Raw genomic sequence first — 27,038 nt, 5'->3', positions numbered from 1 at the left:
GCAGATGATATTGCGGTTGATCCCGGTCATGTCGGAGTGGGACCAGGCCAGGAGGTCCTGGTTTTCCTGTACTTGAGCGAGAATGGCGGCCCGAACGTCTGTCGGCAGGCTCTTTCCTACTTGGATGATCCTGGTTAGGTCAGTTTCGCTGATGCACACTTCTTCTATTTCGTCCATTGGCTCTAGGACGTGATCGTCTCCTATTCGCGGGTCCAGATCATCCTCTTCTGGGACTACTTGCTTGGCAGGAAGGAGAGCCGGCTCGATGGACTCCTCCCGGACCATGTATATGGGATGGGCAGAGACGTGGTAACACTTTCGGGTGCTCTTTTGGTCTCCCCGGACAGTCCCTACCCCTCCGCTGTCGCATGGGAACTTCATGCAAAGATGGCGGATGGAGGTGATGGCCCCGAATTCGACCAGTGCGGGCCGGCCAAAGATAATGTTGTAAGCGGTGGGGCAATCCACCACAACAAAGGTGCAGAACTTGAACGAGTGCTGCAATTCACCCCCCAGCTGGATCTTTCCCATGGGGAGAAGCGCATCTCCGTTAAAGCCGTAAATTTGGGTCGGGCAGGACGCCAGATCTGCTTCCGTCAGGCCAATGGCAGAGAAGGCGGGTTTGAACAACAAGTTGACAGAGCTCCCGTCATCCACTAACACGCGGGACACCAATTTGTTGGCGATTTGGGCATCTATGACCAGCGGATCATGGTGCGGAAAATGGACGTTGCGGGCATCTTCCTCCGTGAAGGTGATGGGGAGGTTCATCAGTTTAGGGCGTTGCGCCGGGGCCTGGACAAGGGCGCAAACTTCCTGGTCGTGGTCCAGCTCGCTCAGGTAGCGCTTTTGGTCATTCCTCGAAGGTCCTCCTTGGTGAGGTCCTCCCGAGATGGTCGCCACATGTCCGTCCACTCGAGGGGGTGCTGCCCCGGAAGAATAGGGCATTCCGGGGCCGGGGGCCTGCGCAGCGATGGTCCCCTGAGGGGCCTGTGCTGGAGGTCCCTGTGCATACCCTCCCTGGGGTGGGTATGCACGAGTCGTCACCGGCGCTGTGGATTGCCCGGGGCTTGCTGACATGCCCGGGACACCCACAGGCATTCTTACCCACTGGTGGAGGTGCCCCAGCTTGATGAGGTTTTCAATCTCATCTTTGAGCTGCCGACACTCATCGGTGGTCTGGCCCACGTCTTTGTGATAAGCGCACCGTTTGCTGGTGTCTCTCGGATTCCTTCCCCCCTTAAACATGGGGCTAGGCTTCCGGTAGTGGACCGCTCTCTCTGTCGCCAGATAGATATTTTCCCGGGTGTCCACCAAGTTGGTGTATTCCGAATATTGGAGCTCGTAGCCCCTCTTCCCCTTTTTGGCCAGCTCAGGTCGGTTCTGGCCTTTGTTCGATCGCTTCCCCCGGGAGGGATTCACGCTTGCCTCAGTTACTCCTGTCTGTGATTGCTGCGCTATGACGGGGGCCATGCTATGCCCTGCCGGCACGACGCCATAACCAGAGAAGTGGGTTGATTGGGCCGGGGCATACCCCGAGGCGGCAGGGACGTATACCGTAGGGGTGTAACTGATGCCGGGCGTGACGGCCGACCCCAGGACTATGGGGGGCGTGGCGTAGGACTGCGCAGGGAACTGTCCCGCGCCTCCTGGAACCGTCTGAGGGATGGGGTGAGGAGCTGGGGGCCATCCGAAGGCCTGGATCTGAGCCTCCTCCCAGTTGATGAATCCTTGGGCCCTCATGATGAATTCTTCCAAAGTGGCGGCTTTACTGCGCTGCATGTCATCCCAAAGTGGTGATCCGGCCCGGATCCTGGACTGCAGTGCCACCAGGCACTGTCCGTCATCGACCTTTGTCTTGGAGGCTTCTTCAGTAAAGCGTTGGATGTAGGCTCTCAATGTATCCGCGGGTAGTTGCTTAATGTTGGCGAGGGCGCTGATTTGCATGTCCATCCTCATGGCGGCCACGAACTACTTCCGAAATGCTGACTGCAGCCCGGACCATGATTGGATGGACCCCGGTTTAAGCCTTTTCCACCATTCTTCGGCGGGACCGCCCAACGTGATGGTGAAGCAGAGGCATTTGCCGTCGTCGTTGACGTGAGCCACGGTCATGAGTCGGTTGTACCGGGACAGGTGATCCCTAGGATCTGTATTTCCAGTATAGGTAGTGAGGCTCGGCATCTTGAACCCCTTGGGCAGTACGGCGTCCAGGATGTGCCTCGCGCACGGCTCTTTATCCTCTTCGTTGGAGTCAGTGTTCGCGCCTTCCTGCTTGCGGACCAGGCGATCAGTGACCTTTTTTAATGCGGCCATCTGTTCCATGAGCAGCTTAGCCGTGCTATCCTCCAGGGGTATTCTCTTATTTCTCATGTCGTTCCTGAGGTCGCCGCCTCAAGGGAGGATTTTTTTCCTTGCGGGCTCGATCCTTCCGGGCATTCAGTCCATCGCGTAAATCTATCCGGGAAGTGTCGTTCCCTGAACTGAGAGTGTGACGATCCTCGCGGCGAGACCGTTCCCAACGGTTCTTGTTGACCGAGGCACTTGGGGTGCAAAGACCTTTCCCGCCCGTTTGGCCCTGGGGCGTGCCGGGGTTGCTCGTTCCATGGCCGCGCTCCCTGCGGATCGATTGGGCGGCCTCGTCCTGGGACAAGGCGCACCTTCTCTTTCCTAGGCAACGGCCGTGAACGTGCCCCTGCTTTCTTGACGGGGGTGGTCTTCTCCCGGGTCTTCCGTCGCTCCTTGTTCGGGACTCTCGGAGCCGGATCGAGAAAAGGCTTTGGGGGACGGACCGGGCTAGCACCCCCGGGGCCCCCGGCTTGCTCTGAGGGAGCGGGTTGTTACGTTTCTGGAAGAGGGCCAGTTGTGGGGTCGGCTGCTGGGCCCTGCGCGGCCATTAGCGCCTGTAGGGCTCGTAGAGACTCTTGCACCCGGCGGTGCGCCTCCGCCTGCTCAGCCATCCTAGCTTCCTGATCCAGGATTTGCTGCCTTAGTCTAATCACCTCTGAGTCCTGCTGATCGTCGCGGGGATCTCGGGATCCGCAGCTTCGTTGTGATACTCCCCCTCGTTTTCCTCCTCGTAGTAATCTTCTTCGTTTTCTACTTCGTACTCTGTCCCACCCTCGTAGTCTTGCGACTTGTCTTGGTGAGATGTCTGAGGAGGCACGTCCTCGGGCGGGTCCTGAGGAATATTCTGAGAAGGCGGCGGGTCCCCGTTGCCCTGCTCTGGATTGGTAGGGTCGAAGGTGGTGTGTCGTGTGTTCACCATCGTTACAAAGGCCTGACGTTGGCGCTAGCTTCCTTCAGCTCTCAATGAAAGCACCAAACTGTTAACCGAGATTTTCGGCAACTCTATTAATTAAAAATATTTACTGGTGATAATAATGAAAGTAGGAGATCGACACGGGGTTTTTACGTGGTTGGGGCATTAACTATCCTTAGTCCACGAGTCTATATATTAGAGCTAGAAGAAGCTTTTACAATGGAGTTTTCTATCAATATCTGAACAGAGTTTCTGTCTTTTCCCCCTTCTTTTTTTCTTTTTCCTCTCGCCTCTTTACAGTGCTTAGCAGCTTATATTTATAAGCCAGTGGGAACATCGGATCTGGGCCGGGCCAAACCCAGGCCCATCGGGGAGACGGATACAAGCGACCTCTGTCATGGAGGCCCAAAACAAAAAGATATACAATATCCGAAACTCCAACCAGCTAAGGCTCAATAGGTTGTTCTTAGAACTATGCCTCGCCCGACAAAACGACACTTTGGCTCTGACCACTCCGAGTCACGAGGCTGATTCAGGAGACAAGACCGGTCAGAGTACTTGGCTGCGCAGTCCTGACACATCAGTGTGCAATCCCGAGGTGACCCTTTCTGCAGGCGAAAAGTGGGGACAACGCCCACGCGAAATGAGGCGGCTTCAGGGTCCTGGATGCTTGGCCCCTTCAGCCGGGGATTAGGTGATCCAGGTCCGTTTACCGTGGGCCCACTCCATTTACCATGAGCCTGGACCATATCAGGGTTCGGGACCAGGATGCGTAGGCCGCGATGGTTTGAGCGCTCTAGGCATCGCCCGGATCATCCTCGTCGGGGACGAACCCGGAGGGGCATCCCGGACCCTCCAATGGGCCGAGTCCCGAGTCCCGAGTCCTCGGTCCATACCTGTCACCTTGGGCACTCTCCATACCAAGAGACCTTGGGCCAGGCCCACGTGCCGAGCTTGCCCTCTGACAGCGGGCCGAAAACGAAGGCCCAGAGCCCATGCAGGAAATGGGGATAACAACAAGGTAGAGGCAAACCCAGAAAAAATAAAAGCCCTGATCGAGATGTAGTCCCCAACTAAGATTAAAGAAGTACAAAGCCTAACTAGATGTATTGCAGCCCTTAGCAGATTTGTGTCAAAGTCGACGGACAAATGTGTTACATTCTTTAACCTACTTAAGGGAGGCAACAAGTTTGAATGGACAGAGGAGTGCGATAAGTCCTTTTAAGCCCTTAAAGAGCATCTAGCACAACTTCCCATATTTTCAAAATTTGTTAAGGGTGAAACTTTTCTCATTTATCTAGCAGTCACTGAGCATGGTGTTAGTACAACACTTATAAGAGAAGAAGATAAAATCCAGCATCCAGTGTGCTTCATTAGCAAAATGCTGGTAGGAGATGAAACGAGATACCCCTTGATAAAAAAGTTGGCATATTTCCTACTGCTCACAGCAAGAAAACTTAGACCGTATTTCTAAGCCCACCCGATCAAAGTCCTAACTAACCAGCCCCTCATGCAGGTCCTTCAAAAACCTGAGTCATCGGGTCGACTTCTAAAGTAGGCAATGGAGATTGGGCAATGCAAGATTATCTACCAGTCGCGAACAATAATAAAGGGGCAAGCACTAGCAGATTTCATTCCTGAGTGCACAGGTGTACAAAACAATAATGAGCAAGACACAAAACTAGATGTAAACGAAGAAAATTGGCCAACATGGAAGTTATTCGTGGATGGTTCATCAAACGAGCATAACTCTGGAGCTGGTATAATTTTGACTACACCTGAAGGTTTGGGGTTTAGTGCCTTGAACAATGAAGCAGAGTACGATGCCCTACTAGTTGGTTTAAGACTTGCTAAAGACGTTAAAGCCTTGTCCATATGTATCTACAGTGACTCACAGCTGGTTGTGAATCAAATTCTAGGGGAATACTAGGGTTGAGGTATAAAGATGGCTACTTACTTAAGCAAAGCCAAAGATCTGCTCGTACAATTCAACAAGTGCACCATACAGTAGGTACTACGCGACCAGAACTCAGATGTTGATGCTTTGGCAAAACTAGCTAGCGCCAAAGATGCAGACACTTTAAACATAATTCTAGTCAAGCACCTAGCTCAGCCTAGTATTAATGAAAAAGAAGTCGTGTTGCTGCTAGACAACACACCATCCTGGGTGGACTCTATTGCTACTTACCTAGAGCAGGGTATTCTACCCCAAGATAGAAATGAAGCCCAAAAAGTGATTCGGCAGGTGACCAAATATGTAATCATTGATGAAGTAATGTACATGCAAGGATATTCAATGCCTTTACTTAGATGTGTTACTCAAGTCAAAGCTGAGTTTCTTATGGTGGAGGTACATGAAAGATTTTGTGGCAATCATGCAGGGGGCAGAGTCTAGCAAAGAAAATACTAAGGTAGGGGTACTTTTGGTCTACAATGAATGAGGATGCACTAGAATATGTGAAAAAATGTGATAAGTGCCAATGATTTTCCAAAATACCTCGAGCAGCTTCTAATGAGCTTAAACAAATGCAGAGTTCATGGTCTTTTGTCATGTGGGGGATAGATCTGGTCGGGCAACTACCTATAGGGAAAGGTAGAGTTAAGTTTGCAGTTGTGGTAGTGGATTATTTTACCAAGTGGATTGAAGCAGATCCACTAGAAACTATTGCTTCAAAGAAAATACTTGACTTTGTAGTGAAGAATCTTATATGCATATATGGACTACTAAATAAGATCGTCTCAGATAATGGTACCCAGTTGACAGCGATCTATTCACAGACTTTTGTGCAAGACATGGCATCACAAAAAGTTTATCTGCAGTTGCTCATCGTTAGTCAAATGGACAAGTAGAGGCAGTTAATAAGACTTTAAAAGAGACAATGAAAAAGCGACTCGAGTAAGAAAAATGAAACTAGTCTTTTATCTTGCCAGAAGTACTATGGTCATACCGTACCACTGCTCGAACATCAACTGGTCATAGACCATTCTCTTTGGCGTATGAATATGAAGCAATGATACTAGTCGAGTTAACTCCTCCTTCGCATAGAAAAAGCACGTATAACCAAGATCATAACCATCAATTACTTGCATAAACTCTTGACCTAATCAACGAGCGACGAGAGAAGAGAAGAATCACAACTCCAAGTAGTTGCTTACCAGCAAAAAATTTCTCGATATTTCAACTCTCGGGTCAAGAGTAGAAAATTTGCAATGAGAGATTTGGTTTTAAGGCAATTGTTCCAAAACACTAGGGATCATGCATCGGGAGTTTTGGGGCCTAATTGGGAAGGACCGTATCAAATCGTAGATGGTTTACAACCAAGGATGTATAAACTTGCTTGATTGAATGGTGAACTAATTGCAAGATATTGGAATGGAGAACACCTTTGCAAATACTATCAATAATTTATTGTTCAAAACTTCTGTATAACACTGGTTGTAAGGTACATATTTTCCCTTTACAAAACGACCAGTGTATTCCTAGTCTTTTTATTTTTGTTTGGTTGTAAATGCACGTTTTTGCTCATCTTTGTAATAACCAATTATTCTCAAGACTATTTGTCATTATCTTGTCATAAGGCACGAATATGCCCTTTTTAAAATGACTAGTTATTTATAAGAATTATTTTTTTAGATGTTTTCTTTCAAAAAAATTTGTTGCTCGTATGAATTTATTAAATTTAATAGACACAATTTTGTCCATTTTATTACGAGTTATTTACAAGGGAATGTGTCTAACACATTCAATTTTTTCCAAATTATTGTTATAACTAACAAGTATTGCTTAACATGTATGATTCTTTCTAAGTATATTGTTTTCTATGTTAAATGAACAACAAGTTTTGTTCGAAAAGGCCTGGTTATTTGGCAAGTGACCAAGGACTTTAACCTCCTCAATCATTTTAGGGGCATATAGAGTATACATAATCACACAAAAAGCAAAAGAATACAAAGGACGAATGAGTATTACTTAGAAATTTTTTAAACATTTATAAAGTATTGTGCTTTGTTTGTTTAATGAATTAGTGAAAAAAATTTTGACTTGATTCGAGCAAGAAAGTTAGGAATCATGTATAACAGCCAAAAGTTATAGCCATTTAAAATTAAACGAGCAATATAGTGTATGTATATGCAAGAAAAATATATTACAAGTACTCGAGAGTAAAAGCTGCTAGGACAACCATTGTTTATACAACCTAAATAGGTTGCTGGAATGTTTAAAAGACAAAAAAAAAAAAATGATAAAGAAGAGAAATCATTGGTGATCAACTACCTCTTCTTGATTTCCCTCATCCTCCAAGATCGGTGATATCTCTGCCTTAGGAGTTTCAATGGTAGCATCATCAGCAGCTTCAGCAACCTCATGAGCAATGCACTTGGCGATTTCCTTCTTATGAAGCTCAGAAGAGAGATAATCAAAGTTAGCCTCCTTATTGTTTTTCCATAACATGAAAAAAAAAACAATTAAAGGCAACACTTTTGAATTCAGCCTTGGTCAAGGTCAAATCCTCTTCAAGCTTGCACTTTTCATCCTGTTAGGCTTTTCTTTGCTGGTCGTGCTCAACAAGAAGGCTGTTTAGCTTTTTCTCATTCTCATGCAAAGCCTGGATCACCTTGATCTTCTGCTCAACTTCAGTATTTCTGCTTGTTAGTTCTGCCTCGACACCCTCAACATCCTCCTTGTTTCTTCTTGGCAAGCTCTCTAAACCTCTCCACTTGGGCTTTTGCTTTTGTCAGCTCGTCAACAAGTGCCTTTGCTCGAGGGCGAGTGTGAGTCATAGTCATCACACCTTGAAAAGTTTAAAGGTTAGATGCAAGTAGAAATTATCTAATTAAGCATACAAATAGTAAAATGCACTTATCGATAACACTTCTGAAAGAGCTCGATCAAAGGCCTAATCCATGTTGCGAAATTTATTGCTTCGCAAGTGCACGTATCACAAATTAGTAATAATCTTGGTAAAACCAAGTATCGTCCTCAAAGATTGAATCACCAATTACCAATCAATTAATCTTTTTGTTTCTATTTGGTCAATTAAAATTTGATTCTTGTAACAAGTTAGAAGAAAATATAAATTGCAAAAACAATAATTAAGAATTCAATAAAAGCAATAAGTAACAGAAAAAACCTTGAATTTAAATAATGAGAGAGTAATAGGGCATTTAATCTCATCAACTATCATCCCTATTAATCTTTAATACAAGTTACCAATTTCTTCTTCTTTCTTCCTATTTCAATTAACGAGTCGACAAAAGCAGCTTATAATCATGTTATGAATTATAAACTCAACCTACGTGAAAATTTCCTATATTTCTATGGTAAATTTAATCACAAAGACAACATTAATCAAAACAACTCAAAAAAGAATTACACAATTAATCTAGATACTCTCGTTCCAAATTAAAATTGCGTCCTAAACAACCAAAGCAAATTCAAATCGCACTTCTTAGATTTTGATTAAAAAACATATAGGTAATGACTATAGATGGGCAGTCAATAATCAATCAACAAGCACAGATTTCAAGGAATTGAAAAGAAGATGATGAAATGATAAATTGCATTAGTTCATAATATGGATTCAAGTGATTAAATTAACAGCCGTAAACAAAAAATTAGTTCATAACTGTCATTCTAAACACAAAGAAATTCAAGACCAAACATAAAAAAAATAAATGAATGACAAACAATTGAGGAAGCCTCCAAAGGTGTTCTCTAAGATTTTTAGCCACCCCCAAAAACTGTCTGCCTCGTTCTTTTTGAAACTAGGTTTATAACCTATTTTCTTTTCTTTCGGAAGGACTTGAGCCGCGGCCCAGCTATTCAAGCGTCGCGGCCCGTGTCCCAAAAACTGCATTTTTCATTGAGGCGGGCCGTGACGCAACTATCCACCTGCCGCGGCCCGTGTCTTTGTTTCCTTGGAAATTTTCTCTTCCAAGCCATGGCCCTCCAAAACCATGTCGCGGCCCGTGTCCTGACTCCGAAACATTGCTTCTGTGAAGAGGTTGGGCGCGGCTCCAAATTGCTCAAGCTGCGGCCCTTAATGAATTCTTCAATTTTTGCAATTTTAAACCCGAAAAATCACTAATGCCTTCAAATCATTTCGGAATCCATCCTTTATTGAAAACAACACCGAAACTTGGGTTGTTTCTTCTCTTTTTGAACCAATTTCCTCCAAGTATTCAAATCTTCCTTTTTATTCGCTAATACTAAAAAACAAACAAACAAAAGCGTAAACTGCACTAAATAAAATAAAAACAACATAAAAGACTACCTAAAACAACACTTAACTGTGACATAAACTAGACTCAACAAATTCCCTCAAACTTAACCTTTACTCACCCTCGAGTAAAGATTGACACTAAACTTAAAACATATCACACCAACATACAGTTAAGCCTCCATATTATTCACATCGCATTGTCATCATTCACAAAATATCAACGACATTTTACAACCAGAATTTCAATCCAATCACTCCAACAATTAACTTGAATGCCACAATTGGAAATTAGAACATGATTTGCAAATTAAAAAAATGAACAATTAGAACACATCATACATGTCTCACTCATACCAACAATCCACTAACCAATATTCAATATGCTTGCACACATGCCTTTCTCCGCTAATGTCAACAACACATGTTTTGGAATCAACAAGACTTTTAAGGTTAATAATATTTTGGCTTAGGTAACAGTAGTTGAAAAGACATTTAAGCTTCATTATACCATAAGCACATCAAAAACCAATCAAACCAACCATCTTGCATTTAATAACCATCCCCCAATTCACCAACTTTCCAAGAATTGAGAACTCACAAAAAAATGCTCAAACATCACTTTATTTAATTATTTATCATTTTTTATCATTTTTTTTAAGAATGGTATACAGAAATTAATGATGCTGCAAGAACTTTTACATTTCTCTCAATCATTAAAATAAATCATTTATCCACATATCAACAATCTCACCCAATTATAATTCTTTCCCCCAAACTTATTTCTAAGCTTATGGCATAATTCAAAGGACAAGGGAAAATAATAATGGGTACATTTTTGGCTTAATAATGTGGTTAAACAATCAATCAAAAAAGTTAAGGCACATAGGGGCAAACTAAGGATAAAATAATATCGGTAAGCTAGAAAGGCTCAAACGTTCCAACAAAATTGCCTAGATCATTTTCCAACACACATGTCATCAAGGATTTCGTCTCAAAAGACAAGCAATGCAAGTTCTATCCTATTTCAAAATTCATTCCTCATACCCAAGTAGAATATGTATAACATACACTAATTACTCACATTTACACAACATATTAAAATTTCCAGGAAGCATTAAAATTAATCCAAAGAGTGATCAAACCAAGCACAAGGTTATTCACACAATCTCTACTTCACAAGTGATGACAAACGACATTATTAAAGAAATTTTATCGGCTTAACTTTTCGACACTAAAGACAAAACTAAAATAAAAACATTAAACTAAAAGGAAAACAAAAACGAAGCAAAAGAAATAAGCCTCTCCCCCAAACTAAATTTCACATTGTCCCCAATGTGACCTGAAAACCAAGGAGAGAAAACTTACCTCAAGAGACACGCCACATCAGTATGGCAGTGGCGGAGGCGGTGGATTATAGGGCATGTATGGCGGGGGATACATAAAGGTATGCTCATTGGCCTCACTCATCGACAATTGTTGGACTAAAGCATTGAGGGCATCCACACGCTGAGTTTCATACTCACTGCGCTGCTCCATATATTGATTGAAATGTTGATTTTGAGCATGATGGGACTGGACCATATACTGATTTTTTTGAATGATGTAATCCAGCTGATTATGTGTGCCCTGAGTATGGTAATCAATTAGCTCACCAATAGCCAAAAAGGACACACGACCACTGTGTAACGCCCTGGATAACCAAGGCAATCACACTGTGTGTTTTAAATAGTGTAAGACTTGCTAATTAAGTCATTTAAATGAAAAATGTGATCCTAGAATCATAAAAAAGTTAGGGTTAAAATATTTTGGCCATAAACGAGCCATTCCTCATTAAAACAAAGGTTTGGTACATGGGATCCCAAAATAGGGCTTAAAGGACATATTTACAAAATCTTCAAAAGTTATAAATAATCAAGGCAACTCTAATGGCAAAATATACATTTTAGGTTTCTGTCCCTGTACAATCTCTCGATCGTGGTGGCCGAGCAGCTGAAAATGTACACCTCGCCCCCAGAGCTCTCCAACTCATGGTTGAACCATCTTACCCTTGCCATTACCTGCACCACGTAGCACCCGTGAGCCGAGGCCCAGCAAGAAAACTATATCACATAGCATAAACAATCCAGACAATGAAATAATTCATAAGATATTAACCAAATATTTATTAGGCCATAACAGTCACACATCAGTGACGACAAGCAAAGATTCATCAGTTTATCATCCAGGTATTCAACAAGCCATCAATATCAGATTAATAGCAGTAATCACATTCATAATCAATACTTTAACATAATCATCATACAATACTCAGGGTCGACGCTCTTAGGACGCACCCTCTATTTAACCCACTGTCTCTGACTCACTTAGGCCGAGCCCAGTGTTTAACCCACTGACTCTGGCTCGCTTAGGCCAAGATTAGTGATTATTTAATTAACCTCAGCTACCAGTGGCCGAATCGCATCCTATGCGCAAATATCCATTCCGGCACTCTTAGGTTGTTTATTTCATGCTCACATGGCATATCATAATCATACAACAACTGTAATCAGATGTAGGGAGCCCTTAGTCCCATCACAGCCACACAAAAGGGTGTAGTTTTCTTACCTTTAATTCCGAGTGCTTTAGTTACTACGAACGGTCCTTGAGCACAATCCCGCTCTGAGCCTTGGCATACACCTAGTCACAATCCATAAATGATACTTCAATGAGTTTGAATTCCAAAGGACAATCCCGGGACCCACTCGCGCTCTCAGGACCCCAAGTTCCACCAAACGAGGTAGTGAACTCGTCCCCCGAGCCCCCAAGCGAAAACCCTAAGAAAATACTCAAAAACAAATTTCAGGAGGCTGAGGAGCGCTATAGCGCTACAAGGTGGGCGCTACAGCGCTATAGACAGAAACCCAAAACCCTCAGAAAAACACAGCCTAGTGCTGTAGTGCTCTTAACCTAGCGCTACAACGCTAGCACTAGAAATGAAAATTTTTGGGTTTCTCCCTTCGAACTTCCTCGAGCCAAAGCTTCAAGAACTCACTCCAATCATCAATCAAACACCAAATTGAGTCCATAATTCCCTATATCTCATCCCAAAACAACCTAATAACATCAAAAACTTGGCTAAAACCCTCACCAAACACATAAATCAAAACTGAGCTTTGAAGCTCAAGAACACCAACTGACAACCAGAAAACCCAGAACATTCAAGGGCTAGAAATCATTACCTCAAAGAGAAATTCAACCCTAACCTCTGGATAGTCCTTAATAGCCACCAATTCTTCCTTTCCCTCCAGCAACCACCAAAAACAAACCTTTTTCCCTAAAAACCAGACTCAAACTCTCAAGCCCAAAACACCAAAAAAATTAAACAAAAACTCAGAAATTCCAGAGGTTGAAGTTTGAATTCGTTACCTTGATAGCTGCTCAATGGTTCCCAAGCTGATCCTAGCTTGATTCTACACTCTAAGCTTCCATTCCCAAGTTTTCCTCTTCCAAAATGGCAAAAACCTCAAGAGAGAGAAAGGGATTTGGGAAAGAGAGAAAAATAGAGAATATTTATTCTGTTGCCTTTGTTTCCTTCTTTAATTTACAGCTTCAATGTTTCACAAAAGAGAGTGAAAGAGAGGGAGTACGTGAGGTGAGAGAGGGTGAGCTGAGAGTTCATTTAGTTTCTAGTTTCTTCTATTTTGTTTTCCTAAATTTCTGAGTATATTACTTAGACAAAAGACCAAGTTGCCCCTCTAATTTACTAATCCTCAAATGTCTCCTAGGGTAAAAAAGGTCATTTCACTCCCAATTCCAACTAATTCCTCAAATGTCCTATTAACCACCAATTAATCCCGTCATCCAATCAACTACCATTTAATTTTCCCATTGTCTAAAAATCCCCAATACATTATCTAAATTCCCAAAAATACCTAGACTACCCCGAGCTGGGTATTAATCCCCATCATGGCTATTTCGCCAATCCGCTAACTAAGACCGTCTCGAGCCACATGTTGCAAATATATCCACATAATAATGTGGTCTCAACAATTTATCGCATATAATTACATTTTATGCCCTCAACGGGCCAAAATTAAAAATATGCCCTTGAAAGCTAATAGGGCCCACATGCACATTTAATACTCATAAACATGCATTTATTCACATCCATATAATCATATAATCATGCATGCCACATAATCATGCATTAAATCACGAATTTACATAAATACCAATTATTCCATCCCGACACACTAATCAAGAACCTTAAGCCTTATTAGCAATTTTGGGTCGTTACAACTATCCCCTCCTTATAACAATTTCGTCCTCGAAATTTATTCGAACACATCAGGTAATAAATCTCGTACCTCTGACCATAACTCCAGAGTCTAATTCTTTACCTTTAATCCTTCAATAACACTCTTACTAGAGTGACAATCTTGTTCCATAAGATTTTATCTTATAACTATAATCTCATTAACTTTTCCTTACCCAACAATTCTGTTGGAACCCCAAAGTCTGCTTATTTCATCAGAGGTCGATTCCCTGTCTGGTCATTGGCACCAGTAATACCCATAAGCCACCACCCACGCCAGGGTAGGGCTAACCTGTAGGCCCTCGGCCTAAACCTTGTTACGATATCAGAACTCTTATTAAATCGGAAGTAAAAAATTCTCTTTCTTCCCTGGAATATCATACTCTTTCTTTTTTTCAATATGTGGAGAAATACAAATCACCTGTCCTGGAACTTCGTGTTGTGATACTTGAAACTTGCGAACCCTTATGTCCTTGCAGCTGAGTAGATACTTCTGCCTTAATAATCTCCCATAACTTCATTGGTTTCCCCCGAACTAATATTGAACCATAATACTTATTGTCTTTTATTTCCTTACTAGAACCAACACTTCATACTTTCTATCTTACCATATCTTATGCTGTGCCACCTTAGCCGTAAGCCAGCATTCATCTCTGTGACTGATTCATCAAGGGATTATACTTTTCTTAATATCTCAAACACTTGCACATTCAATGCGTAATTCTTTAAAATAACCATTAATCCTTCAAATCGCCATCCTATCTGTAGACAATTAATAATTCTAGGTTCCAACCTTACTTCCTTTGTTCCCTATTTCCTTTCCAGAACTTGGAAAAATTAAAAGGGTTTCAACCCGGCACTATCAATTACCATGCCACGTCACTTGTTCACACAAATCAAAATGTGTTAACTCAATCTGCTGAGTTGAAACCTTCCATGTCCAATCATCTCACTCGTAATCTAGTGTGGTTCACTCCTACAATCCACCACTATACCATTATATCTTCCAATATCTCAATATTAGATATTATCGCCCATTTAAACTCCATGGTTACCATATGTCTTAGGAGGTAATATGATATTCATTTAGAACTTTCATCTCCACACCCAATTCCATATGATCACTCATCCGATCTTCATATCTTAACTCATATTATACTAGTAGGGTTCTTCATCATTTCCACAAGATCCTCGCTCTGGATTCTATTGTCCAAAGAGATATATATCTGTCTACAACCCATCACAGGCGCTATATCACTCTCAATTGTTACCTTGTCTGAGCTTGCTGTAATCTGTGGCGTCCTATCCAACCGACATAGACCTTACCAAGTAAGAGATCAGCTTCCAATTTGATTTTCCTCTTGTATAGTCAAGGATTTCTAACATGACTTACCCAATAAGTCTCACCAGATCCTGGTCTCAGGCTTATTCCTCTACGAATGACCAAGCGCTCAAATCCCTTACACTATGCATTCACTGTCAACTTAATATTCCTTGTATACCGACCATATTCCCATTCTCTCACCTATCGTGAGGCTCAAACCATCATCCCTTTCGTCTATATCTGGGCGCGTCTTAGACCCGATGCACCACTTACAATTTCATGTATTTAAACAAAGTCAAGAATCTTCACACTACCCTTCTGTAACCATCCACTACATGCGAATTCCTATACCATAGGGTACTAATCAATCCTTATACTATCTTCTGAAAATCTGATACAAAGTTGTCCATTCAGTCTACCCTTTGGTTCTTCTGTCGTTCTAATCTCTGGTGTGGCTTTCCTCCAAGGATACTTATGTAGTAGATGACATGTTCACCGGTCTCATTGTGCTTCCTATCCTTCAGACGTTCTTCAGTAATTTATCTGTGGCTTCAGATTGAATCTCTTTATACCTGATCCCTTCCCTTCCTGTAGCATGATCTTGAATACCCTTGGCGATATCAAAACTGACACCTTCTGGAGCCTTACTTGTGATCCTGCTTCTTCAGTCTTAACATCACCAGTGTAGTAGTCATTCTCATTCCACTTCTAACTGGGGAGTAGTCCAACACATCCTAACGAACTTGGAGGTGACTTGTTCATATCATTCCTATACCCTCTGCTTGTCAAACTTACCTGTGTTGTTGAAGCTTAAGTCAGTTAAGAACCTTTACTAATAATCCATCACACGCCACTTGGTACAAGTAATAATTCCTGAAATGTCTCTTTCCTTGATCCTCACCTGGTAATAACTAGATCAAAGATCAATTCATGCAGACATTGTCCTATCTTGTAACCAGGCATTTAAACTCTCCATCCTTAACAGGCGATGTCAACGAATCCCATGATACGATGCTCCGTCTAATCCATCCCTAAGCCAGATACTTCTTCAACTGAACCAGTAATTCTTTCTGCCAAACTAATACCATTCTTCATGTTGGTTTTTATTGATCAAATCAGAGATTATACGCAGTGGAACAACAATCAAATTGTTAGATTAATCCCATTAGATTTCTAGATCTACTTCTTCACATGCATATATATATATATTGAATCAAGGACATGAATAGAAAAATTACCTCAGGTCCTTCCTTGCTGCTATCTTTTCGTATGGCTAAATCCTCGAGATCTCACACCAAGATCTTCCAAATTGTTCTCAGGCACACAAAGAACGAGTGTGGGCTCGCTATACAAATAATAGGCAATAAACTATTTATCAGATGTTCTCAACACATGAGATCTGATAAAGTTTTGGACCTAGGTTTTGTGAAGAACAATGACTTTTGTTTATGTCACTGTTCTCTTTCTCTGAGAGAGATTCCTAGATATTTTTCTATCCCTGAAAAGTTACGTTCTGTGAAAAACTGATATCCAATATTTAATAATATCCAATATATTAAAATATTTGTTATTTTAAACAAATTCAAAATAACTAATCAGTTATCAGACTTTTGTTTAAATAATAATATTTTAATCATATTAAAATATCTCATTATTTATTTAATATTTAAATAACTAAAATTGTGGAATCAAGAGACTGAGTACATCTCTTATGCATGTAGCACAGTGCCTGTGCACTGTGCCACATGTGTACCACATGCCTGTGATGGCATGTGATTTTTCCCATTTTTTATTATTATTTAAATACCAAAAATCCCAAAAATAAATTAATTCAAAATTAATTATATTTTTGTTAAATCAAATAATTAATTAATTCTTAATTAATTGATTACACATAATTAAACAATAATTATGTTTGATACATAGAAAAATATTTTACTTATCACATAAGTCCTTTTTGCCCATTTTTTGTGTTTACCTTTGACAGTGATTGTTTGAGCCATTTTGGGGACCATGGACCTATAACATAAAACTCCAATAAATTGAAACTAAATAATTAAACTCTTTAATTATAATAGTTAATTTATTAATTCTGATATTACTCCACTATAAATTAAGAATTGCACTCTTTATGTTATAGATATGCTTTTACATAAATCTTTTTCTTAAGTCGTCCATTGATATAACCATCTTACAATAGTTCAATCCTCTAATTAATTAGTTCATAAATTAGAATGGAAGAATTACCATTTAACCTTTCTAATTTACTTCTTATTCCTTAAGTACCATTAATTCACTAGTGAATAATTAATCTATAATCTAATTATAGATTTGAGCTCAAAATCATTCAGTTCCAGAATTAACCCTTAAGGGAACTAATATACGATCCGTTAGGAAATATTAGATTCTGTATTGTTGATACATTTTCCCAGCCATCCATGATATTAAATCTCCAAAACAAAAGTCATTAGCCTCATTCTTTGAAGAGACCTTAACGAATGAATCAAAAGATTTAATAAACATGAACAGGAGTTCATGAACACTCAGGATTTAGATTGATCTATAAATGATCATCAGTTATGATATGAATTACAAGTCTTTATTGTTAAATGGTTTTTGGATAAAGACTCTAATTCATATCGGTCCATGTCATATATAATCATATTATATAAAGCACATTTACCGAGATGTCTTTCCACATCAATAATCCGAATCTAGATTATTTGTATCATTATGATACTCAGTAAACCATACTTACAACTCCAATTAAAGAATTCCATAACTTTAATTTGTTGTTGTTGACTATTTTTTTTATTCATTCATGTGATCTTAATTCTCTCGTACTAATACAAGATCACATCCTCAATAATGAAAATGGAATTTTTCTGATATTTACAAAATTATTCAAACAATAATTTAACAATTTAAATATGACAATAATAATAAATTATTGTATTTATTTATTTATAGAAAAAACAAATGTCTTTACATGCTTTTAGGACACACTCCTAACACTTCATACTGTCCCTGATACCGAGTCTATCCATAGCCAAATCCTGAAGCGTACCCAACAACTCCTTACGTACTCATCTGAATCCCTACTGACTACTTCAATTTCCATTCAGTCCAACTTATATACTTCAAGTGGTGTCCCTCGCAATCCATGGTTGTCTCTTAACAAATTAGCTCTCACTTAGGCTCATAACAAGGCTTTCATATGACAAGCTCAATTACTTTCACCACGAATCCCCGCAACAAGCACTAATATCTCAAGCCCCTCGTACAATAACCTTGAGACATATACTTCATATAAGAATCTTTCTTGGGAGATACACAACACCAAACTCTTCCAGATCGTTATGTAACCAAGAACATGGATTATCAAGTCTACCAGTCACCTCCGAGGAACTAGCCTCGGACTTCAAATGTAACAAGGCATTTCAGTCTTCCATTCTCTAATCCTGGGCAATCCTTAATCCACCCTAACGTAATGAACCATTACATGTAGACAACGTGTCCTTACCTGGCATCTTTCCAGATTGCGTCTCCTACTTCTGGTGCATACTGAATAACTTCACTAAGCCTCATCACTGTCTTGACGACTATCCTGTAAATTGTTGACGGTGAGAACTCTTCAAATATGTTAGGTCGGAAAACACAAAGTTTAATAAGATAATAACTAAGTGATAATTTAGAATAGACTTGAGAAAAGATAAATGCAGATCAACAATGGAGTAAAAACTTGTATATTGCTTAATAGCTTGAGTATACAATGAATTTTCCAACCCCATACTCTGAAGGATGAAGGTCTATTTATAGCTGGGCTCTAATGGCCCCTGATACATGGTGGTCCCAGGGGACAAGAACGTATGTAGGTACATTGCCAGACTAATGGTTCAAGAAGTTGTGGTACAAAAGGTCGTAGTGTCGGCCCTAATACGTGGTCACGGGTGCTCAGGTAGTGCCTCCACTCTTTGTACGAGTTCGTACCACCACTACGTGTCAGATACGGATGTCAGGGTCACGCCTCTGTCCTCCTGAGGGTCATACACCCTGTACTCGTACACGTACCTCACACCTAATTATTGTTCTCACTTTTCCCAGACACACCTTTCTCCAAGTTTTGTTATATTTGGCTAAGTGTTGGAGAACTTACAGATTCTCCAATGGGATTGCTCGGGTATCCTCAATGCAGCACTCCTATTCCCTGTATTGAGGCATTTGTTGGTAACCCTTGTGCTAAGCTTTTGACATTATGCTCGGGAGGCTTAGGCGTTCCTTCTCACATCAGGGGCATATCTTGGCCCCAAGGCATTTACTCTCGCGCATACATGCATCTCGCACATACAGGTGCCTTGTGCATGGGCGTCTCGCAAATACAGGCGTCTCGCGCATGGGCGTCTCGCGTGTACAGGCATCCTGCGCATAGAGGCGCCTCATGCATGGGTGTCTCGTGCGTACAGGCATCTTGCGCATACAGGCGCCTCGCGAGATCATGGTATCATCAAGGGTCTCGCTATGCGAGGCCTATGGGTACGCTGGAGGGTCGTGCAAGTGCACGCCAATGAACTCATGGACCTTGTGTCGAGATACAAGGCACCTGCGCCTATGCCATTGAGGATCTGAGAGCCTTACTAGACCGCCTCTGCACACGTTGAGGTCTCGTTATGTGAGAACCAACACACCTAGATGAGAAGTACGTCCCTACGTCCACATTTTGTGTGAAGGAATAAGGGTCTCGCTAGGCCTCACACCCGCGCATGAGGATTGGGCCTCGCTATGCGAGGCCCACGGCCAAGTCCGAGGGAGGTGGCTCGCCTATGCGCCTGCCTAAGCATCTTCGCATGAGGAGTTCGAAGGAGATGCGGACCCTTGTGCCTGCAAGTGGCTGGTTCCTCTCTATGCGAGGCACTACGCGAGGCCCTCTTCTCAGGTGCCTTGCTTCTTTAATAATTTTCCCATATTCACTGCACAGAATAACTTCGTGAGGCTTGGGGCCTCGCAAATGTGTGGCCTCTTGGTGGCATGTAATAACCATCTGCCTCTATCGTGTACTTGATGCCTTCGGCGCCCCTTACCCGTTTACTTCAATAAGGGACTGTACCTTTTTTCCTTGGTGGATTTTGGCATCCACACTTACCCCCCAGTCTATAGGGAGGCCTTTAGGCGTTCCTGTAGACTCTTCTATTTTTGTGCCATCCTTTTGGCATTCATGGTGCAAGTTCTTTTCTCTATTTACAAGATATGGAAAAATATTTCATGAGTGGCGATCCTTAGGAATCCTTTGAAGCTTAATTAATGCCAATCATTCTTTTATATAGACCCCAAGGGTGTCATTGTTGTACAAATGTCAGGCCACAGGAAGAAGCTTGAGGCACTCTACCCAAAGAGCCAAAGAAGCATCGTTCGGACAGGGTTCGCTCTCGGGTGGTGCTCTTAAGCTGTTACCCTGGGTGCTTTACGCATATCTAGCGCTTGTCAGATTTTAGAGTGACGAGTGCTTTAGCCACTCTTTCTTGTAGCCCCTTCGTCTTGTTGGCTTATTTTTTTTTACCAATAGGTCGATTCGATCAGGAAGTCTATCCCTTGATGTATAAGTGATGTCTACAAAAGATCTACCTTTGGCCGAGGCGGAGAATGATCAGCTTATTGCCAAGATTCAGGGACTTGAGAAGCAGTCTGTTGAGGCCATACACAAGATGGGAGCGGTTTTAGAGTAGACTTCACCTCCATCTAAGAGTAAGAAAAGAGCGGAAGCTAAAGTTCTTGTATAGTACAGAATCTTGGCCCCAACTTCACCTCATTCGGTGACCGCGAGGTTGCTAAGGTTGCCGAGTGGAGTGCTCGCGACAGAAAACCATGAAGTTTTCTCTTGCCCCATCTTTTGGTCTCATGTGTGGGTAGATTCTTTATTTTTACTTTGATTTGTTTGTAACGTCGCTTGACTTATTTTACCTGAGAGGTTTTTTCTGGATTACGTGTTTTTTTTATGAGGAACTTTTAACGAGTCCCACTACGTCTTATGCTTATCTTGTGACAAAGCATTATCATGTGCCTTTATGCACGCGGACCTCTTAGTAGCACCCCTTTACTTTGAAAGGGTTCCCTTTGGGACCTCTAAATTGTGTGTGACTCATGTCTGTTGGTGCACCTTGAATACTTGTAAGGATATGTTGGCCCTTTGGACTCTCGCTATCCTTTTATATATTTTTACGCGCGTGTTTTATTTTTTGCGAGAAGCGTCCTTCTCTTCATTAGGCATAGTACTATTTTTGCAAGCATCTTCTTTGAGACCTTTTTCATAAGCGGCTTCTTTGAGACCCTTTTTTTGGTTTTTGAGGTGATCTCCCCTCGGGTCGGGACCCTTATAGGGAGATGATCCTTGTGAAACCTTGCGAACACCTATTTTCAAGGCCCTTTTTCCATTGGTAAGATGACCCAGTCGATCTAGACTTGGGGATCTCTTTGGGCTCCCCTTTTGTCTTCTATGATGTGGTCCCTTTGTAGGATGGGTTTGTTCGTGATGAGGTCACTTTTGCGGGACCTTTTGACTTTGTTAGATTCTATAAGGGTAGCTAGTCCTTATAGATTCAAATGTTGTCTCATAAGGTTCACCGCTCTCACATATATGTATTATAAGTACATTTATATTTATATTGCTTAATAGCTTGTCAACTATGTTAGGTCAGAAAACACAAAGTTTAGTAAGATATTAACTAAGTGAGAATTTAGAATAGACTTGAGAAAAGAAAAATGCAGATCAACAATGGAGTAAAAACTCGTATATTGCTTAATAGCTTGAGTATACAATGAATTTTCCAACCCCATACTCTGAAGGATGGAGGTCTATTTATAGCTGGGCTCTAATGGCCCCTGATACATGGTGGTCCCAGGGGACAAGAACGTACGTAGGTACATTGCCAGACTAATGGTTCAGGAAGTAGTGGTGTAGAAGGTCGTAGTGTTGGCCCTAATACGTGGTCACGGGTGCTCAGGTAGTGCCTCCACTCTTTGTACGAGTTCGTACCACCACTATGTGTCAGATACGGATGTCAGGGTCACGCCTCTGTCCTCCTGAGGGTCATACACCCTATACTCGTACACGTACCTCACACTTGATTATTGGTCTTACTTGTCCAAGACACACCTTTTCTCCAAGTTTCGTTATATTTGGCTAAGTTTTGGGGAACTTATGGATTCTCCAATGGGATAGCTCGGGTCTCCTCAATGCAGCACTCATATTCCCCATATTGAGGCATTTGTTGGTAACCCTTGTGCTAAGATTTTGACATTAGGCTCGGGAGGCTTAGGTGTTCCTTCTCACATTAGGGATGTATCTTGGCCCTAAGGAAATTTTCTCTCGCGCATACAGGAGCCTTGCGCATGGGCGTCTCGTGTGTACAGGTGTCTTGCACATATAGGCGCTTCGCGCATACAAGCGTCTCGCGCATACAGGCGTCTCATGCATACAGGTGCCTCGTGCATGGGCGTTTCACATGTACATGCATCTCGCGCAAGGGCTTCTCTAGCGTATAGGCATCTCGCGCATATAGGTGCCTCGTGCATGGGCGTCTCGCACGTACAAGCATCTCGCGCATACAGGCACCTCACACATGGGTGTCTCGCGCATACGGGCGCCTCGCGCATGGGTGTCTTGCACATACAGGCACCTCGCGCATGGGTATCTTGTGCATACAGGCCCCTCACGAGATCATGGTATCATCAAGGGTCTTGCTATGCGAGGCCTAGGGGTACACCGGAGGGTCGTGCCAGTGCACACCAATGAAGCTCATGGACCTTGCACTGAGATACAAGGCATATGTGCCTATGCCACTGAGGAGCTGAAAGCCTTACTAGATCGCCTCCGCACACGCCGAGGTCTCGAAGGCATGAAGGTCTCGTTATGTGAGACCCAACACCCCTAGATGGGAAGTACATCCCTGCACCCACATGTCGTGTGAAGGAATAAGGGTCTCGCTAGGCCTCATACCCATGCATGAGGATTGGGCCTCGCTATGCGAGGCCCTTGGCCGAGTCTGAGGGAGGTGGCATGCCTATGGGCCTGCCTAAGCATCTTCGCGTGAGGAGTTCAAAGGAGATGCGCACCCTTGTGCCTGTAGGTGGTTGATGCCTCTCTATGCGAGGCCCTCAGATTCTGCGAGGCACTACGCGAGGCCCTCTTCTCAGGTGCCTTGCTTCTTTAACGATTTTCCCATATTCACTGCACGGAATGACTTCGTGAGGCCCGGGGCCTCGCAAATTGTGGCCTCTTTGGGGCATGTAATAGCCATCTGCCTCTATCGTGTACTTGATGCCTTCAGTGCCCCTTAGCCGTTTACTTCAATAAGGGATCGAGCCTTTTTTCCTTGGTGGATTTTTGGCATCCATATAAACTATACCCCTTCCTGTCAAAACCAGGAGTCAAAGAAATGTCAGGGGTTCTTCTGTTCTGATTACTGAGCATCTGTCCTTACTAAATCCCACAAATGGAAATATTGTCATTTGCATCTCTTGCCCTTCGACATTCACGTTCAATACCTCATTCTTTATATCTTAAATAACATGGCCCTCATTGCTGCCCAAGCATAGATGAACATCTCATGCACTGGAGTGGCCCTGATGCTCTGGGCCATCCCAGAGTTTAATCCTTAAATTGTAGAGTCCAAGAACTTTACTTAGCTAGATAGATAGTAGTAGCAATAGTAATAGTTGTAGTATTTTTATGACTGTGGATTTTGGTTCATACCAAGATTTAATTGGACACTCGTAGTAACACTTGTAGATTTTCTAAGTGTAACCTATAGTTTAAGAATATTAATTTTAACCTAAGGTTTGATTAATACGACAGATATTGATGGTGATATTTATTATATTAGTTTAAGTGTAACCTATACTTATGATTTATGATTTATGTGTTATGTTATATGTTATATGATATATTATGCATGTTTGTAGACTTGGGCATATGACTTGTATAACTAACAAGCCCCAATAAGTTTATGGGCATATGACTTGCTTAGCTAGCAAGCCCCACAAATCTAATGGACATATGACTTGTTTAGTTTACGAGCCCTAAGTAATAATGGCCATTATAGTATATGTGACATATGTTTATGATATGTTTTAGTATATGTTGCGATATGAATTTTATGTATATGAATTATGTGTTAGATTTTCCTTGCTAGGCATTAGGTTCATTCTTTTATGTTTATATGTGAAGGAAAATAGCTATGGTGGTGGAAAGGTTCTTGGTAGCTTCGGGGTTGTGTATTGAGGCAGAATGGAAATGGATGGATTGAGCGTTCGGTTCGAGGATAAAGTCGTTTTTTTTAGTCTTTTAAAAATTATGCTTTATATGTATTTTTCGCACTTTGTTTTGTAATCCATTTATTTAAAGTTATGTTATGTTTTCATTTTAAAAACAATGGGATCCCATATCCTACTTTAAATTTTATGTAGTTTAACATTGGTCTTACAAGTTTTAAATGAAGTTATGATTATTTCAATTGTGAGTTTTATTAAAAATTAGTGTCTATGTATAGTAGTCATTAATGGTCCAAAGTCTAGAGTAGTTGGGTCATTACATAAATGAATCATCATTCCCGGCTACATCTGCTTGTATCAACTTCCAAGGCTGATTGACCAACCCACCAAACTTATTGACATTCATTGTCGTTGCCTTACCATTCTAAACCAAGTTCATAAACTTATTAGTCTCCACAGCTCAGACTATGTCTTTATAACCTCTTTATTAAATCACTGCCTGAATTCCTCTCAACCCGTTATGACAACATTTTGGGCCTGAGTACCACTTTCGGGCATCCTTCTGCCACAATTACCTAGCGCAACCACTCTGTCACGACCTATCATCTTCATGTAATCAAGGATGGGATTAGCTATGCTCACCCACTAATCAATCCTTAGGAAAATCCAAACCTTCCTCAGAACCATGGGATAATGCCTCTAAAGCCTTCCCTATAGTACTCTTATCTGTCTGTATCTTCAAGTTAAACCAACACTGGTAACTCTACTGTCAAGATATACAAGGCAGCTCTTTCCCCAGAAAAGAACCCACTGTTTCACCCATCTAGTCTCCTCTATCAGATCTCACAACCTTACTCACATACCAGCGAACGTCTGCTGCAACTTTCAGAGGCAGATGAAGGATTCCAACCCTAGCTATCACCTGCAACCCTCACTAGAACAATACCAGGTCCAATCACCCATTCTGAGCATAAATAATCTGAATTCATCCGCCATCACCGACTAAACCCCTCAGCCCTGATGTTTATATCCAGAACCATCCCACGGGCAGGTCCAAACAATCACAAGAACCAAACACACATAAAACTTATCAAACACCAATCTACTTTACTATGCATTAATTATCAAATTTCATTACTACCATATACATTCGTACCTACCATGATTTCCATATACCAATAAACAGGTATAGAATATAAGTTCAATTTAAAAAATTCACCACATTCAATCAATATGCATATCATTATCCAAATATTCATCCACATGCAATAGCAATGCTAATGAGCACGCCTCAATATCATCACACAGCAGTTAAGGGCAAGGTACTATCAAAATCTCATGCTTCCTATTCATCATACAAATTAATGCATTCATATTTCATTCAAGAATTTAAGCATAAAATATCATGTATTCAATTACAAAACCCTGAATCGAGCTTGTCTTTAGCGGTAAGTATACATGTCCAACCAATCTTCAGGAACCCTTAAACCTAGACTGCTCTGATACCAAGTTGTAACGCCTTGGATAACCAAGGTCGTCACACTGTGTGTCTAAAATAGTGCAAAACTTGCTAATCAAATTTAAATGCAAAATGTGATCCTAGAATCATAAACAAGTTAGGGTTAAAATATTTTGGCCATAAACGGGAAATTTCTCATTAAAACAAAGGTTTGGTACATGGGATCCCAAAACAGACATATTTACAAAATCTTCAAAAGTTATAAATCGAGGCCACTCTAATGGAAAAATATACATTTTAGGTTTCTATCCCTGTACAATCTCTCGACCGCGGTGGCCGAGCAGCTAATAATGTACACCTCTCCCCCAGAGCTCTCCAACTCATGGTTGAACCATCTTTCCCTTGCCATTACCTGCACCACGCACCCGTGAGCCAAGGCCCAGCAAGAAAACTATATCACATAGCATAAAAAATCCAGACAATGAAATAATTCATAAGATATTAATCAAATAATTATTAGGCCATAACAATCACACATCAGTGACGACAAGCAAAGGTTCATCAGTCTATCATCCAAGTATTCAACAAGCCATAAATATAAGATTAACAATAGTACTCACATTCATAATCAACAGTTTAACATAATCATCATACAATACTCAGGGTTGACGCTCTTAGGCCGCACCCTCTATTTAACCCACTGTCTCCGGCTCACTTTGGCCGACCCCAGTGTTTTAACCCACTGACTCTGGCTCGCTTAGGCCAGGCTCAGTGATTATTTAATTAACCTCAGGTACCAGTGGCTGAGCCGCGTCCTATGCGCAAATATCAATTCTGACACTCTTAGATCGTTTATTTCATGCTCACATGGCATATCATAATCATACAACAATTGTAATAAGATGTAGGGAGCCCTTAGTCCCATCACAGCCATAAAAGGGTGCAGTTTTCTTACCTTTAGTTTCGAGTGCTTTAGTTACTACAACGGTCCTCGAGCACAATCCCGCTCCGAGCCTTGGCGTACACCTAGTCATAATCCATAAATGATACTTCAATGAGTTTTAATTCCAAAGGACAATCCCGGGACCAAACTCGTGCTCTCGGGACCCCAAGTTCCACCAAACGAGGTGGTGAACCTGTCCCCCGAGCCCCTAAGCAAAAACCCTAAGAAAATTCTCAAAAACCAATTTCAAGAGGCTGAGGAGCGCTACAGC

This window comes from Humulus lupulus, chromosome 2 (genome assembly GCF_963169125.1).
Source record: "Humulus lupulus chromosome 2, drHumLupu1.1, whole genome shotgun sequence".
In the NCBI taxonomy this organism is placed as follows: domain Eukaryota; kingdom Viridiplantae; phylum Streptophyta; class Magnoliopsida; order Rosales; family Cannabaceae; genus Humulus; species Humulus lupulus.
This window is presented reverse-complemented; position numbering follows the sequence as displayed.